The sequence below is a fragment of the Aptenodytes patagonicus genome, chromosome 3 (assembly GCF_965638725.1).
Source record: "Aptenodytes patagonicus chromosome 3, bAptPat1.pri.cur, whole genome shotgun sequence".
Classification (NCBI taxonomy): domain Eukaryota; kingdom Metazoa; phylum Chordata; class Aves; order Sphenisciformes; family Spheniscidae; genus Aptenodytes; species Aptenodytes patagonicus.
The window spans coordinates 1,725,646-1,731,032 of NC_134951.1; positions in this window are offsets into that span (position 1 = coordinate 1,725,646).

Consider the following 5,387-nt stretch of genomic DNA (forward strand, 5'->3'; position numbering starts at 1 on the left):
ACCTATCGGGTCCTTCTTCTGCTTCTCCCTAGAGCTCTTCCTCGCGGAGGTTCCCCTGCCCCCAGAAAGCAAGGCCCGGGTAGCGCGGGGTGTCTCCCCTCAGCCAGGAGGGCCCCTGCCCAGGAAACCAGGCCCCTGGGAAGGGTAACTGGAGTTACAGGGACAGGAGTGTCCCTGGCCCCAGGCCTGGCACCTGGGCGGAGGTGGCTGCAGAACAGGGGCCTGGCTGGGTGGGCAATGGCCACTCTTCACTGCTCCGTCCAAAATGGGCCCCTCCCGAGCAGCCTGGGGATGGGCTCTGCCCCGGGCTAAGCCCTGCCCAGGGAGTGTTTGGGGCGATGCCAAGACGGACACCTACCTTGGCCTTGCTTTTGGGCCACCAGGTCATGCAGATGCCCAGACCCAGTATGGCCAACAAGGTGGGGGTGCAGGGCAGCACGATCACGCAGAGCCCCCAAACGCTCAGGCTTGAGGTGAAGAACAGCACCGTCAGCTGCCACTCCTCCATCTTGCCCAGGGAGCGCCAGAATCTCCTCCTGAGGTTCTGCATGATGAGGAGGGATGTGCAAAGGGGTCAAGTGGGGAGGTCGAGAAACCCGGCGAGATCCCCTGAGGGGAGGAGAGGTTGGGGTGACACCAAAGCACCCCGCTCCTACCTGCTTGTTTGCTTTCTTCCCATCTCTGATGTGTTTTTCACACTCTTGCCCATCTGCTCGCTTGCTCGCCAGCATGCGCGCAGTCGAAGTGACTCCTGACCCTCCCCAAAACCCACTGGAAATAAGGGCCACGTTTGTGATGCAATGGTGACATTGCGTCGACACACAATGGCTGCCACAGTGACCCAGGGCTGAGGTGGCGCGGGGAAATGTGAAGCATTAGCGAGCAGCTGCCCCAGAGCGCCCCTGTGTCAGGGTTTGGGGGGCACCCAGGGCACCCCAGGACATAGCCCAGGGCCTGCGGGGGAGCGCGCAGGGAGGTTCCTCTGGGGCACCCGCCTCCACCCCTAGGCCAGGATGGGCCACTGTGATGGCTACCTGATCAACCGGAGATGAATGGCAGCGTCTGGTCCCCTTCCCCGGCCGCCGCTGGGTGCCGAGCTCCAGCCCCGCTCGGCCCCGACGCTCCTCCGCACTTTGGTTTGCAGTTTGGAGCAGGACTGCCTGTCACGTCCCACCTCCGAGAAGGGGAGAGTGACCAAGATTCGCAAATCCCCTCGGTGTGGATTAGGGGGAGATAACACTCAAGGTCCGCACATAAACATCGACTTTAATGGACCAAACATTCTGTAAACGTTGACCCTCTCACATTCCATCCACCTAAGCTCTGCGCTTTTAGGCTGTATGAGAAGTTGAAGTAGGCCTTGTGTTACTTAGCAGCTTTAAGAGAACAGAAAGAGTCGGGGGTGGGGGGGTGGGGAGAGGAGAGATGGGGAGATCACCAGCCCTGGATCCAGCGTCGGACCTGCCGACGGGGGTGTTCGGTGTAGAGAGTGCCCAGGTGGGTCGTATGCGCCCCTATTTATTGGCCCCAGTCCAAGACTTCTGGAATCTTCTCTCGCCCCGGTTCCAGGAGTGGCTGAGACACCAGTCAGTCAAGGGAAGTGAGACCAGGCCCCTTCCCGTGGCTGACGTCTGGAGCCTTCTCTCGGGGCATTGTCTGGGCTCACAGCACAGTCACTTGGGCCTCGTCCCTTACGATGCCCCATCCCTGGAAGTGTTCAAGGTCAGGCTGGACGAGGCTTTGAGCAACCTGATCTAGTGGATCATGTTCCCCAGCGCATGGCAGGGGGGTTGGGTTAGACGATCTTCAAAGTCCCTTCCAACCCAAACCATTCTGTGATGGCATGGTTCTATGAGAACTCACTGACGACTGTCACAGGCAAAACAAACTCAACTTGGGGAAGATTATTTCCATTTATTGCCAATCAAAAAGTAGGAGAGTAAGAAACAAAAACAAAAGTAAAAACACCTTTCCCCTCTCCCGTCTTCTTCCCAGGTTCAACTTGGCTCCTCCATTCCCAACTCTTTGACCTCCTCTCCCCCAAGGGGCAAAGAGGGATGCCCTGGTACCCCACCCAGGGCAGGGGCTCCATCCCAAACTCTCCCCCTGTGCCATGAGGGCGGGGGCCCCGTGGGGGCCAGGCTGGGGAGAGACTCCCCCTGCCCAGCTGGCTGCAGGTCTGCACTGCTGGCATCGCCGCATTGTGTCCACGTCTGCCTTGCAGGAGGAGCCCTTGCGTCCTGCCTGGCCGGTCTCATGGGTCCCTTCGGTGTTCCCAGGGCCCTGAGGACGGGGAACAACGCCTGCAGCTCTCGCTGTTCCCAGAGCTCCCGGGCAGAGGCGCGTTGCACTCCTCGCAGCATCTCTCAGGGGCTATTTCGGGGAGCCGCTGGGTTATCTCCCACACGTAGAGCGGCTCCCCGCCGATGGCCAGCTCAAGCCCAGCCCCAGTTCCAGCTGCAGTCCCTCATGCACCAGGAGGTCCACGCTGTAGAGGATGGCGGCCAGCACGGGCAGGTCCTGTTCTGCCGCGGTGGGCTCGCTGCGGTGCGGGCAGCTGCCCATGAGGCGTCGGCGGCACTGCAGCAGACGAGGTATTCTTTTCCTCACGGCTTTGCACGGGGTTGGAGCGCCGCTACCCTGAGCTGCCTTCAGCTCTCCCAGCAGGTCGAGGCAGATTTGGGTTATGTCCAGGGACTCCATCAGGGATCTGGCGAGGTCCTCCGTGTTGGTGATGGGAAGGCTGGTTCCTGAGGAGCTCCGAGCTGGTGTCAGCACTGAAATGTCCACCTTGACCCCATGTCTCCTGTCTCCCAGGGGAGCTCCCTTGCACAGGCTGCTTCCGCGCCGCAGTTGCTTCCCCACCATTCTCCTCCATGGGGCTTTCCCCACCTGTGGGGGGAAATCCCGGCTGGGACTGTGGGGCTGCTGTGGGACGGACAGAGCCAGCACCCTCTCTCTGGCTTCTCCCGACCGACTGGGTGATCTCCCAGCTGCCCGCAGCCAGCCCTGCCCAGCTCTGGGATGCTCTGGGTCAGGTGGGGTCTTGGGGACATGGGGCAAGCCCAGCCCCAGCAGGACGAGCGGCATAGCGAGGGGCCGGGCGCCTTCCAGCCCGAGGAGAAAAGGGCCAGCCCAGGCCAGGGGCCGAGGACAGAGAGGGGCGCTGGGGCCACCAGTGGGCTCTGTGGGAGGGGGTACGGTGGGTGTCAGCAGAAGGCATTGCCCTGAAGCTGCCATCCCTGCAGGGGTTTGCCATGGCCCTCCGCAAGCCATCCCCCGCCTTCCCCAGCCCCCCCAACCCCATCCCTTCCTCGGCTTCCTCAGGGCATCAGGGCTGACCCGGCTCTGCGCCACATCCTGCTCTCGCCCACCCGCAGCCTCCCCAGGGCGACGGGGCAGGGGGACCCACGAGTTGGCCGCCCCCCCTGCAGGGAAGGGCTCTCCTTACCCTGCCTGCAGGCTCTCTGCAGACCACTCCGCGCCTTCCCAGGGGATGGAGGCTCCTGAGGGAGGAGGCAGAGGGAGAGTGAGCAAGGGGCAGCTGTCGCGGGGGCTCCCAGCTGCAATGGCGTCTCTCGGCCGGGAGCCGCTGCGGAGCTCTGGGATGGGGCTGCTCACCTATCGGGTCCTTCTTCCTCCTTCTCCTAGAGCTCCTTCCCCGCGGAGGTCCCCTGCCCCCAGAAAGCAAGGGCCCGGGTTAGCGCGGGGTGTCTCCCTTCAGCCAGGAGGGCCCTGCCCAGGAAAGAGCAGGACTGTGGGGCTGCTTCCTGAGCTGGGAAGCCCCAGTCACCTCTCTCAGTCATCTGCAGGCTGCGCGGGGGGGGCTGCCCAGCGGGTAGTCTCTTCTTGGCCACCCTAGAAAAGAGAAGGGACGTGAGGAGGAACCCTGGGCTCCATTTGTCCCCAGGCAGGAAGCCCCGGGGCAGGGAGGCCCCACAGAGGCCCAGGCTGGAGGCAGAGGTGGCTCCTGGGGTCCAAACGGGGGCTCTGAGCGAAGGGGCTACGGGGGGTGTGAGCGGCGGGCATCGGGCATCTCCTGGGCATCCCTGGCATTTCATTTCCCCTTGCCCTCCGCAAGCCCCGCAGGACACACCACCTCCCTGGCCCTCTTCCACCCATCAGGGTCCTGCGCCTCTCGCTGGCTCTGTGCCGGATCCTGCCTCTCCGCGTGCTGTCCCTCCCAGCAGTCCCCGTGTGTGCACAGATGTGCACCGGGAATTTAGCCGGGGCACTTCTTCCCCCCCGCCCCAGGATCCCCACAGGCCCCGAGTGCCGATCCCCAGGAGAGCCCAGGAGGGCCCCCTTGCTGGTGGAGGGCGGTGGGGGAGGGAAATGGGGGTGCCTCTCCTAACCGCCGTGACCATCCTCCAAGAAACGACACCCTCTGGGTGGAGTGGATGTAACTGACCTAGGTACAGTTTGGTCCCGTGGTTTGGTAACAGGATCCACAGGCACCTTGTTGTGGTTTACTCTCGGTTTGGAGAGGAGATGGTGGTTACCGCCACCGTTTTCCCCAGGCTGGGGGAAGACGGGACCCTGACCCAGCCCCAGCTCAGGAGAGGGTGGCAGGGCACTGCCACTTCACGGTCTGGTCCCACCCAGCCTTGAGGGGCCTCTGAGGCTTGGGAGAGGACCCCAGTTCAGTCCTGCTTTGGGGAAAGGTGTGCCCCATTGCCGGTGAGTCCCAGTTTTGGGAACAACATCGGCCTGATCCAGGAGGCCACTGGCCTGCTGCTGATTTTGTCCAGGGGGGCAGAGGGCCCATGGCAGGGCAATATCTTGGGGAAGGGGGGTATCGCTGCCCCGGTGCTGGGCTGGGGACAGGACAGGGATGTCCTTGACTTTGGGCTGAGCAGGGATTGGGAGGGGTGGCCTGGCCACCTGCCATTTGGCAGGGAGTGGGGAGTGTCTCTGACAGGTTCAGGATTCAGGGTGGTCCCTGACCCAAGGCCAGTTTGGGGAGAGGCCCTGGGTCCCGTGAAGGCTGGCACGGCCGTGTCGGGTCCCTGCCCCCTGCCAGTTCGTGGTAGGGGTCCTGGCCCCAGCGCCGGTGTGGGGCAGGGGATGTTCTGAGCCCTGGGGAGGGTCTCTGAGCCTGTGCTGGTCCTGGGTGGGGGGTCAGGACTGGGTGCCAGTTTGGGGCGAGGGATCTGGAACTGGCACCGGTTTGGGGGTGGGGGCACCAACCCCAGTGCCAGTTTGGGGAAGAGGAGATCATCTGCGACCAGACAAGGGGTCTGGGGAGAAGGTGCAGGACTTGGTGCCGGTTTGGGGCAGGGCGGGGGCCTGGACCCGGCTCTGATTTAGGGGGAGCCGGCTGGGGGCGCAGCCCGCCGCAACCGGGGCGGGGGGGGACGAGCCCAGTTTCTCACCGGCGCTTGGCA